Genomic DNA, 13,173 nt, shown 5'->3' on the forward strand with positions numbered 1-13,173 from the left:
ATGATGCCCAATTAAATGTGAATTTCAGATAACAATGAGGAATTTTTTAGGATAAGTATATACCAAATACTTCACAGGAATTCTTATACTAAAAAATTATTTGTTGTTTAGCTGAAATTAATTTTTTCTTACATTTTTAGCTGAAATTTAAATGTAACCGGGCATCTGGTACTTTTATTTGTGAATCTACCTGGAGAAGCCCTCATAATTCTTCTCTTATTAAAAAACCCGTGATCAGGGAGTGCAGAATAGGACTGAGAGAGGTTACATAAAGGATTAAAGAATAGTATGTGAGAAGTTGAAATCAAATGAGGAAACTAGAAGTCATTAAAGGGCTCTAGTTCCTCTTTAACATCACATCTGGAATATGTTTCCTCCTTGAAAGCCTCATAAAGAAATCATAAAACCCTCTCTTGTTCTTGGTTCATTCCAGCTGAAGTTTCAGACTAGTCTTGGAAGGGATGCATGTGGCTTCAGCTAGGGGTCCCATTCCCATGGTGTCTACATGCTGAGGAGTGGTCACACTCTTTGTTACCCTAATCACCTTCCTCTATGTAGCTTATACATTAGTCAATCTTCATGCCATAGATCCATTTAACAGTTACTTTTTCAGTGAACATTTATTTATTGAGCCTATACTATTTGCCAGGTACTCTACCAGGCACTGGGGACAAGAAAATACAAAACAACAGTCCCTGACCTACCTTTGTTGAGGAGGCAAACACGTAACCAAATAATTGCAATTTAAATATGAGAAATGCTAATGGAGTTGTGAACAGATTCCTATAGAAGACTAACAGGGAGTGGTTAACGTTGCCTGCGGGAGGGGGTCATGGACAAATCATTGTTTGGGCCTTGAAAAGTGATTGTGTAGGTGTTTACTATGCAACCAAGGTGTGGAGAAGACACCTCAGGTAGGAGGAATGACATCTGTGACACAGAAGCTTGGAAGAGCATTGCATATTTCTAGGAATGAACCTCAAATTCTTCAGTGTTATTAGAAGTGAAGATTGAAATGAAATAACTGAATCTCAAAATTTGTTTTAATTAATGAACATGTTGGAAGGAAAAAAATGGAGGGGAAAGAGAAGAGAGAAGGAACAGAATGTTTGGGAGTGTAGAGTAAAAAATCATTAAGTATTTAAACTCTTAGCTAGGAATTTTTTCTCTCTTCCTGTTCCCTAATTAGAATTTCAGATAAGGACATTGCCATGCATCAAATTATGTTAGAAATGTGAATTTCCTTTACCTTTTATTACCACAGAACCAATTTTCTCACAAAGTGCTATCAATTTTCCTCTTAAATATCCTTAAAATTTATCAACTTCTTTCACGTCCACAATAAGAGTCACAGTTTGGGGCTTCGTCTTGACTCTTGCAGTAACAATCTAAAGTCTCTCTGATGTTTGCCTCTCCCCATTCCAGGCTGTCTTCCACATTGCTGCCATTTTTATCACTCTATAACATAATTATGTTTACATCCTCTGTCATTTCTCTAATAATTTCAGTGGCTCCCGATTGCATATAAATAAGGCCTTTCATACTTCATTCACAATCAATATCTCTAACTTCACTCACAATCAATATCTCTAACTTCACTTTAGGAGTAGTATAATCTTAATGCACAAGTTCTAGAGTCAGGTAGCCTGCATTCAATTTCTGACTTCACCAGGGCTGGTATTTACTGGGCATGTACTGGGATGCTCATATCCAGTCTACTGGGCTGGGTTGGTGTTTGCACCCTAGTTGTTGAATAATTTAATATCTTCTCAGCTACTAACAATGTGATTTGGCAGTTAGCTTATACTCTCTAAACTTTAGTTCTCCATCTTCAATATAAAGATAATAAAAGTATCAGTCCCAAAAATTTTAATAAATCTGAAATAAAATATTAATGAAATAAATAAATTATAAATGAAGTCATGCTATACAAAGTTTAGCATCATGTATGTTTAACAAATGCTGACTATTTGCATTATCGCCTCCCACCACTCTCTAACCATGTTACCTCCTGTTTTACCTTACCAGGCATGCTCCAGAACTTGACCTATTTTATCACTCTACTTGTTCTGCTTGAACCAATTCATCCCCACCAATTCATCCTTCAAACATTAAATCCTTCGGAAAGACATTGTAACCACAACCCTGACTTAATCCATGGTACAATTAATCACTTTTCCTGTGTGCTCACTGTGCACACATCTCTATTATATTAAATCATGAGTTATTGTTTATATATCTGCCACTGCCATTAAGTTACAAAAGCATTCTTTGCATCATTTCAATTTTGTTAAATTTGTTAAGGTTGGTTGAATGACTCCATAAAGTCTATCCTGATTAATGTTTCCTCTGCACATACTAAAATTTATATTTAAGTTGGAGTATTTTACAAAAGTTAATTAGGTCATTTTTCATTAATTGTGATAATCAGATTTTCTTTATCTTTACTGATTTTCTATCTGTTTATTCTATCAATCACTGAGAGACTAGTTTTGAAGTCTCCAACTAGAATTTTAAATTTGTATACTTCTCTTTTCTTGTCTGTCAAATTTTACTTTGTAGATTTGAGAATCTATTGTTACTTGCTTATACATATAGGATTGTTATGTTTTCTTAGTTAATTGACTCCTTTCTGATTATGCAGTGTTCCTTTTTTTTTTTGTTTGTTTGGTTTTTTTTTTTTGTTGGAGATGGAGTCTCGCTTTGTCGCCCACGCTGGAGTGGAGGGCTATGGCGCGATCTAGGCTCATTGCAACCTCCACCCGCGGGGTTCAAGCAATTCTCCTGCCTCAGCCTCCCGAGTAGCTGGGACTGCAGGCGCACCCCGCCACGCCTGGCTACTTTTTTGTATTTTAGTAGACAGTGGCTAATTTTTTGTATTTTAGTAGAGACGAGCTAATTTTTCGTATTTTAGTAGAGACGGGATTTCACCGTGTTGCCGATGGTGGTCTTGAACTCCTGAGCTCAGGCAATCCGCCCGCCTCTGCCTCCCAAAGTGCTAGGATTACAAACATGAGCCGCCGTGCCCTGCCGCAATGTTCTTTTTTATCTCTGATAGTATTCCTTGTTCTGAATACTATCTGTTCTCATGTTAATATAACCATTCCAAGTTTTTTGTGTGTGTTTAATGATAAATCTTTTTGCATTCACTTACTCTCATCTATGTTTTTATATTTAAATTGGATTTTTTTTGTAAACAGCATAATCTGACTATCTCTGTTTTATAATCAATGTGATTAGATTGCTTACATTAATGTAATTATTAATATAATTGCTTTTAAATCTACAATGTTGCTAGATGTTTTATTTTCCATCTTTTGGCCTACTTTTGGATTAACTGACTGTTTGTTTACAGATCTGTGTTACCTCTATTATTGACTCAGTAGATAAACCTACTTTAATTGATCACAGTTACTCTTCGATTTATAGTTTTCGATTTATAGTTTGACAATTTATAGCTTTCATGTCAATTATGTATTTATTACCTCATTTGGTCCCACAAAAACCTTGTAATTTAGCTATTATTATACACTTATCTGGCATAGATAAATTATGCATAATTGGCATAGAAATATTTACACTCTTAATTTGGTACTATGGCCTTCTTAATTTAGGGGGGAGTCACTATTTCCATGTAATTAATTTATAATTTTGTAAAATGTTCCCTTCACTCCATCCTATGTACCAAAGTGAGGCATGACATAGTACCTGTTTTGAAACGTTGCCTCCACCCTCAGCCATGGCTCCAGCTGCTAGAAAAACAAAAGCCACTGGACTCTTAACTGCCTTCCTTGTTTACATCTGATTCCTTGGCTTGAGATTTGGCTATTGTTCCAGTGGGGCTCTGGAATCACCTCTGCCACTGACATTTTATATAAAACAAATCATACAATATGTGGCTTTTTGCGTCCAGCTTCTTTTACTTATCATGTTTTCAAGGTTCTTCTGCGTAATAGTATGTATCAGTACTTCATTCTTTATTACTGCTAAATAATATTCCAGTGTATAGATATACCACATTTTATTTATCCATTCATCTGTTGATAAACACTTGGTTTGTTCTACTACTATTTGGCTATTATGAATAATGCTACTGTGAACATTCCTGGATAAGTGTATGAATGAACATATATTTTCATTTTTCATGGGTATACACATAGGAATGGAATTGCTGGGTCATATGATAACTCGTTTTAAACTTGTGAGAAACTTCCAGACTCTTCAAAACATCTACACTATTTCACATTCCCACTAGCAATTTAAGAGAATTCCAGTTTCTCCATATTATAACCTACCCTTGTTATTGTATCCTTTTTATTCTAGTCATCATAGTAGGTATGGAGTGGTATATAATTTTGCTTTTGATGTGCTTTTCCCTAATGGCTAATGATACTGATCATACTTCATTGAGCTTATTGGCCCAATCATTTTGGGAGGCCAACATTACCCTGATGCCAAAATCAGAATGAGAAATGACAAGACAATTACAAATTAATATCCCTCAGAAACATAAAAATAAAAATGCCCCCAAAAGTACTAGCAAATCAACTAAGTAGGGTTTATATCTGAAATGTGAATCTTATTCAACATTTGAAAAATCAATAAATTCAATTTATCGTATGGTCAGATTAAAGATGAAAAAGCATATAATCATTTCAATAGATACAGAAAAGTCATTTGACAAGATTCAGTATCTATTATATAATATACATATATAGTTATATACATATATATAAAATAGTATGTCTTTATGCATATACCTCTCAGAAGACTAGCAATAGAAGGGAAATTCCTCTACTTGATAAGGAACATCTATAAAACACTCATGCTTAAAGATTTTAACATCACACTTAATGATGAAAGATTAATGCATTCCTCTTGGATCAAGCACAAGACACAAATATCCTCTCTCCCTATTCCTTTTTGATGTTGAAGGGAAGGTCCTTACTAGTGCAATAATGGAAGAAAAAGAAGTAAGAGGATTGAAAAGGGAGAGGTAAAACTGTCTGTATTTACAGAAGGCGTGACTGGCTATGTGGAAAATCTCAAATAATCTACAAAAATGCTGTTAGAAATAATAAGTGCATTTAACAAGTTTGAAGGATACATGGTTAACCTACAAAAATCAATTGCATTTCTACATACTTGCACAGAACAATTGGAAATTGGAATTAAAATGCGCCTTTTCTAATAACACCAAAACCATAAAATTCTTAGATATATGTCTAACAAAATAACTACAAATTATGTTTGCTTATAACTATACAGTTCTGTTAAAAGAAGTAAAAAATGACCCCTAAATAAATGAAGATATTTATTGTATTCATGAATTAGAAGATGTTGACTCTTCCTAATGTGATCTATAGATTCAACAGAGATCTAATCATAATTCTAGCATGATTTTGTATAAAAACAAGCAAACTAATTTTAATATTAAACAGAAAGGCAAATAACTAGAATAACAAAAAAAATGAAAACAATAAAACCATGTAGAACGAAGTCTGAGGCACCACTCAAACTATTATCAAGGCTTCCATAAAGCTCAATGATTAAGACAGTATTATATTGGAGAAAGGCTAGGCATATTGATGGAACAGAAGGCAGTCCAGAAATATACTTACATTTGTATGGTCAATTGCTTTGCAATGAAGGTGCACAGGTCAACCAATGAAGAAAAGATAACGCTTTCGATACATAATGGGAAGCAATTGAACAAAAAGAAATAAGGAATAAATGTTGATCTATATATTGTTATATAAAAAGTAACTCAAAATGGGTCACAGTCCTAAATGTAAAAACTTATACTCTAAAATTTCTTGAAAAAAATATACAGGGAAATATTTGTATCCTTGGATTAGAAAAAGGTTTCTTAGACATAATACCAAAAACATGATTGCCACAGACAGAAATACACTGTTAAACGGCAAAGATAAACCACAGATTAGGAAAAAACTCTATATCTGTTAAAAGATTTGGAACCAGTATACATAAATTATGGTTTCAAAACTAAGTAATATGAAAACAACCCAATTTAAACAAAAGGCACAAAATATTTGAATAGAAATTCAGAGTAGACATGTGGAGGACAAGTATATGAAAAGATAATCTGCACCATTTGACATTAGAGAAATGAAAATCAAAACCATAATGAGATATTGCTACCCACCTCTCTAAAACTAAAACATTAAAAACAAAATTTAAAAAGCTAAAAGAACAAAAACAAAATAAAAAAATAGCAAGTGCTAAAGAGTATATAGAGAAACTAAAACTCTCATACCTTGTTGGTGGGAATGTAACATAAGAAAATAGTTTGGCAGTATATATACTTATTGTATAACCATATAAGTATTTACCCAGCAATCTCACTCTTAGATATATACTCAAGTGAAATCAATACTTACATTTACACAAAAACCACAGATGAATGTTTATAGTGGCTGTAATAGCCCTAAACATAAGCTCTAGTACGTCCACATAATAAGATATTACTCAGCACCATTAGGAATGAATCACTAATCTGTGCAACACCAAGAATGAATTTCAAAGTATTATTCCAAGTGGTAGGAGCCAGACTCAAAATGCTGTAACTGTATAATTCTAATTTCATTCATACAATGTTTTCAAAAAGCAAAACTGTAGCAACAAAAAGCAGAACTTTGGTGGTTAGGGGCTGAGCAGGGAGGGGAAGGCTTACTATAAATGAGCACAAAGGAATTCTTTTGGATGGTGGACATTTTGTGTCATGAGTATATAGTCTGGTGACAAAATTGTTTGTGTTTGACAAAACTCACAGAACTTACTTTAAAGGGTAAATTTAAACTGTATGTAAAATATACCTTGATGTTTAGCTATGTGTAAATTATACCCTAATAAAGGAAAAAACATATTTATAATAGCCTTGTTGATGGTGGTGGTAGTGATTAGACTACATGTTAAGCGGTAGTTATGTTTACATGCCATCTCTGCAGTGAACGTTCTGCATAATCTTGAATACCTCTTTTCCCCCTTGCTATGTCCAAGTTTCTTCATTTTCCAATGATAAATTTGGATGGGATGATGACTAGAGTTTCTTCTAGCACTGGCATTCTGTGATGACTGAAGAGGTGATTTCTGAGGTTGTGTTTATGTTCCCTCAATCTTTGAAACCTATGCTTTTGTGGAGATCTGGGCTGGGCCCACATTCTGAGACATTTCCATACATGACAGGTAGGTGTGTGTTTGTGCATGAGGATGGCTAGAGGTAATCAGGCCACCACCCTTTATCTTTCTCATGCCTCCTTCACCAAGCTGTTTATGACTAATCTCTGAACAGCTGCCATTAACAGCAACCCAGAGCCCGAAGATGAATTTAAAAAAACAAAAACCCCAAACGTCTTGTACACTATCAGGTATCCTCTTGTGTCTCTTGATTGAACAGCTCAATAGAGTATAACAAAAATAATTCCCATTCGTAATGCCTGCTCCCAGGTGGGAACTCACACATTCTTTACAATTACCCTACCCACAAATGTAGGTCATTGTGGATGTAATTATCCTCATTTTGCAAATTATTAAAAAGAAAAAAAAAAACTAACAGCAGCAATGACACAATAAAACAAAGGCATGAACATTTTAATTTACTATCCTATTGTCAATCTACTAGTAAGTGGCAGAGCTAGGACTTAAACTCACTGCTATCTGATACTAAAACCATTAATAAAAATGCATCTAACAGGGTTCCAGTCTGAAAAATGAGAACCCAGTTACTGTTCATATACTTATTTATCTATTCCTTCATTTATGCATTTATCGACAGATATTTTGTAACTGCAAAGTGTCAGGAAATATACTGTGCACAAGAGATATAACAGGAGATTGGATAGGCACTATCCCTGCCACCGTGGAACCTACATTTTAGTCAGGGGGAACGAAAAAATTCAGCAGGGAATTATGCTTCAGCATCGTAATTGCTACAATAGAATATTGTGGGCAGATAAAGGAAGACCAAAGAAATCTCCCAGAGGAAAGTTATCTATGCTGAGATGTGAGAGATAAGTAGGTGTTAGGCAAAGATTTACAGGTAGGAAAAAGCATGACAATAAATGAGAAACTTAAGTAGTTCAGTAGGACAGGGACTTGAAGTAAAGTGTCACGGAATAGGGTAAAAAAAAACTGAAAAAAATCTAGGGCTTGACTCATCAAGAATTCTGTGAAGTTTTTAAAATGGCTCGGACTTTTTCTAAGAGCAATATGCAAGGGTTTTAAATAGAGAAGTGACATGATCAGATTTTATTTTCCAGTTTCTTTAATTGGTAGTAGAAAATGAGAGTGAACCAACACTGAAGGCAAAGAGACCATTTAGGAAATCATTATTATCATTATAATCACATTGTTATAATAATGAGCATAATGATAGTGCTTGGAGATGGGGTTGGAGCCAGTGGTAATGTAACCAAGTGGATGGACTTGAGCAGTAAGTTTTTGTACTTTATTAGCCCTAATGCTGCAATCTTGACATATATTTTGTAATATACCTTCCATTCTATTAAAATTAGTAGATAAAATATCCTACTAACACACATAATTTCAGAAGTCCATAAAAAATTAAAACTAAAACAAATAAGAATTAAAATAAATAATAATATGTATTTTAATACAGGTAATAAATAATAAATAAATGTATAATATAATATGTATCTTAATAATAATATAATATGTATTTTAATATGTATTTTAATTTAATAATATAATATGTATTTTAATATGTATTTAATATTTAAATATAATCTTATTTTAAAATAAGAATTAAAATAAATAATAATATAATATGTATTTTAATATAATAATATAATATGTAATTTAATATAATATGTATTTTAATTTCCACCAGGAAATTAAGTCCTCCATAGAATTACAAAGTGCCTCCCTGAAGCATTGCCATTTCAATAGAGAACTACGAGATTTGAATGACATTCAGTCAGTCCCATTGACAGGTGTCAATAATGACTGGATTTGTTGTGTGAGGCCCAGGGAGATGTCAAGTATGTTTCTGTCTTTGGTGGCCGTGTGGTTGTGGTATATTACTCAGCATTGTGGATACCCAGTGAAGAGAGCTGGGGACAAGGGAAATATCATGGGTTCCGTATTGGACAGGTTGAATTTAAAGTGATTCTGAGACATTTACATTGGAGATGATTGGCAATTAAGAATTTTGTATGAGTAAATATAAACCTTAAGCCCAGAAGGGAAGACTTTACTTGAGAGATGGATTCGGGGTCATCATTTTACAAATGGAGGGAAAAAAAAAGCCATAGAGCAGATGAGACTCTCCAGGGATAGTGGGTAGAATTAGAAGAGTACTTAGGTAGGTGCTTGAGGACCACACATAGCAAGAAAGCCCTGCAGGAGAAACTTCAAAAAGGCTACTCAAGAGAAAAAAGAAAAAAGAGGATACTTGGATCCCATAGAAATGAAGGAAAGAGAGAGTTTGTGAAAAGAGGAACTGTTCTGCTGTGTTGGCTACTGCTTAGAGATCTAGGAAGATAAGGTTTGGGTTGCTTTACTCATCTAGAAACAAGGAAGTCTTTAGTCACCTACAGGAAAATTGTCAGTGTAACGGTGGGATCAGCCTCATTACATTGGTGCCTGGAGGTAGCAGAAGGCAAAGAAATAGATTCCATCAGGTTCCACATCTCTCCAAGGTCTTGCATATCTGTGAAACATGTGTGTTGATGTCCCCTGTACACTTCAAATGAGGTACATTTGAAGTACCTCAAATGTAAAGAACTTCAACATAAAGCAGAATAAAATACATCTGTAATGCTGGCATACGTAGGAGAAAGGGAGAAATCATACTCTGCTTTTGCTAATTCTTCTGCTTCCATCGTAACTGTCCTCTTAAACTCATCTCTGAATGTTGTAAAACTACTCCAAACTTAAAGTTCTCATGTTATTGGGAAGGCTAAAAGCCCACAGTTGTAATCGTTCTCAAAAATGTTTTCCACCGGGTCTGTGGCTCATGCCCGTATCCAAGTAATTTGGGAGGCGGAGGCGGGTGGATCACCTGAGATCAAGAGATTGAGACCAGCCTGGCCAACATAGTGAAGCCCCGTATCTACTAAAAATACAAAAATTAGCTGGGCGTGGTGGCAGGTGCCTGTAATCCCAGCTACTCAGGAGGCTGAGACAGGAGAATCGCTTGAACCCGGGAGGCGGAGGTTGCTGTGAGCTGAGATCGTGCCATTGCATTCCACCAGCCTGGGCGACAAGAGTGAAACTCTGTCTCAAAAAAAAAAAAGATGTTTTCGTTTACTTTGCTTACTTTGCTGCAGCGTGGAGAGCCCTACCCGCTTTCTCTGCGAAATCACCAAGGCAGCTGGGAGCCTGAACACATGTCCTGAAAACCAGAGGGCGGGTGTATGATGAGCAGGCCCTCATTCTGCTTGGTAATGCGGAGCTCAGATTCGCGTCCTCTACGCTCACTTTTACTTTGGCCAAACCAACTGTACCCCTGAATTTCCTTCCCACAAGGTTCTAGCATTTAAGGGTGATGATGGATTCTCTGTGTGGGAGAGCAATGCTATTGCCACCTATGTGAGCAATGAGGAGCTGTGGGGAAGTGCTCCAGAGGCAGCAGCCCAGGCTGTGCAGTGGGTGAACTTTGCTGATGATAGCCAGTACCAGGGTGTTCCCACCTTGGGCAAAATGCACCATGACAAACAGGCCACCCAGGATGCAGGGGAAGAGGTGAGGTGAAGTCTGGGGCTGCTAGATGCTCACTTGAAGATGAAGACTTTTTCTGGTGGGTGAGCGAGTGACATTGGCTGACATCATAGTTATCTGCACCTTGTTGTGACTCTATAAGCAGGTAGGTTCTAGAGCCTTCTTTCTACCAGGCCATTCCCATTATCAACTGCTGGTTCCTCGCCTACATTTACCAGCCCCAGTTCCAGGCTGTCTTGGGTGGAAATGAAACTGTGTGAGAACATGGCCCACTTTGATGCTGAAATATTTGCAGAGAGCCAGCCTAAAAAGGACACTCCACGGAAAGAGAAAGGTTCACGGGAAGAGAAGCAGAAGCCCCAGGCTGAGCGGAAGGAGGAGAAAAAGGTGGCCACTCCTGCTCCTTAAGCAGAGATGAAGGAATGTGAGCAGCCCAAGAACACCTTCGAGGTGGATGAATTTAAGCACAAGTACTCCATCGAGGACACACTCTGAGGCAATGACATGTTTTAGAGAGCACTTTGATAAAGACAGCTGGTCCCTGAGGTACTCTGAGTATCGCTTCCCTGAAGAACTCACCAGACCTTCATGAGTTGCAGTCTCATCACTGGAATGTTCCAGCGATTGGACGAGCTGAAGAACCTGCCTTTGCTAGTGTCATCCTCTTTAGAATCAACAATAGCAGCTCCATTTCTTGAGTCTGGGTCTTCCAAGGCCAGGAGCTTGCCTTTCTGCTGAGTCCAGATTGGCAGATGGACTCCGAGTAATATAAAAGGCAGAAACTGGATCCTGGAAGCAAAGAGGCCCAGACACTGGTTGGAGAGTACTTTTCCTGGGAAGGGGTCTTCAAGCATTTGGGCAAAGCCTTCAGTCAGCACAAGATCTCCAAGAGAACATTTTTTTTTTTACCATTGCCAAGCAGCCTGCACTTGCCCTTCACGAAGATGGGAATCATTAAAGGAAACTGAACATTGACAATAAAAAGATGTTTTCGTTCAACGGCTCATCAGCTGTTTAGAACCCCATTCTATTGTTTCCCTGAGTGTAATCCAGATTTTGTTTTCACACTTCCAAAGGTGAGTGGTTCACTAGGGCAACTAACCAGGTGCTAGATAGCATGGACTCTGAAATCAGACGAAAGTTGGTTTGGATGCTGCCTCTGCCAAATCTTTGACTGTGATATCTTGGACAAGGAATTTAAGCTAAGAGTCTTTTTTTTTTTTTTAATGTGAAATGGGAATTATAACACCTAGCTCTCAGACCTGTTAAAAGACTCACATATGATGATGCATGTAAACAGAAAATAGCACAGCCTTTGGCACAGAGAATATGTTAACATATAATAGATCTAAAATTTTTCCATTTTTAATTGAAAAAAGTACAATTAAAAAAGAATTATTTAATTGAAAAACCATTCTTTTCAATTACAAGATTCTTTTCTGAGAAGAATTTTAATTTAATTTTCAAGTAAAAAACAATTATTTTCAATTAAAGAAGAATCCTGTAATTAAACAAGAATTCTTTTTCAATTAAAAAAGAATTTTTAATTAAAAATACAAGAAAGATTCTACCAGTCTTTGACTGGTGAAATATTTCTTAATCATTTTGGCTGAAAGTGTCTTTCTGTAATTCCCAAGCATTGGCCATAGTTATTGCTCTTGGACCTGGCCAACAAGTGTAATCTATTTTCCCATTATAGCTCTCCAATCATTAAATCTTCTCCCCTCCACGGTAAGCATCTCAATTTCTTCAAACTTTCCTTTAAGAACATGCTTTTAAGACCCCTCTTTATCATTGTTGCTACTTTTTTGAATTCACTCCAAGGTGTCCCTATTCATCCAGAATGGAGAAGGTGGAATTTGATCTGATAGTTGAAGGATTATTGGATTTTATGGAATATATTCAGAGACTTTAGTCTGTTTGTGGATCATCTGAGGTCAGGAGTTTGAGATCAGCCTGGCCAGCATAGTGAAACCCCCTCTCCACAAAAATACAAAAATTAGCTGGGTGCCGTGGTGCTTGCCTGTAATTCCAGCTACTCGGTAAGCTGAGGCAGGAGAACCACTTGAACCCAGAAAGCAGAGGTTGCAGTGAGCTGAGATCGTGCCACTGCACTCCAGCCTGGGAGACAGGGTGAGAATCATCTCAAAAAAAAAAAAAAAAATCAATTATATTCATTTGACAGCAAAGATTCCTCAATGTGTTTGGAGTGGGTGTGAGACATGATCAGATGGTCATTTTGGTGCATTATTCATATGGTGGGTGTAAGGGAAAAGAGAGAGAAATAAGGGAATCGTTCATGTGTATTAATTGAGAATCAATATTAATAGTAGTGTGACTTGGAGAAAGGTACAGATTTGAGGTCTATGTTAGTTATTTACAGGAATTATTTTAACTTTCCCTATTTCCTAGAATATCAGATATGAATATACTTGTCCACTTTTCTCCTTTTAAAACAAATGCTTATTAAAT

The 13,173-nt window shown here is 36.2% G+C and overlaps 1 pseudogene; it reads left to right on the forward strand.

Annotated features, from left to right (window-relative positions):
* Positions 1-8,388: 8,388 nt before the first annotated feature.
* On the forward strand, positions 8,389-11,669 carry LOC100978770 (elongation factor 1-gamma-like; annotated as a pseudogene).
* Positions 11,670-13,173: the final 1,504 nt, after the last annotated feature.

This window comes from Pan paniscus, chromosome 4 (genome assembly GCF_029289425.2).
Source record: "Pan paniscus chromosome 4, NHGRI_mPanPan1-v2.0_pri, whole genome shotgun sequence".
Taxonomy (NCBI): Eukaryota; Metazoa; Chordata; class Mammalia; order Primates; family Hominidae; genus Pan; species Pan paniscus.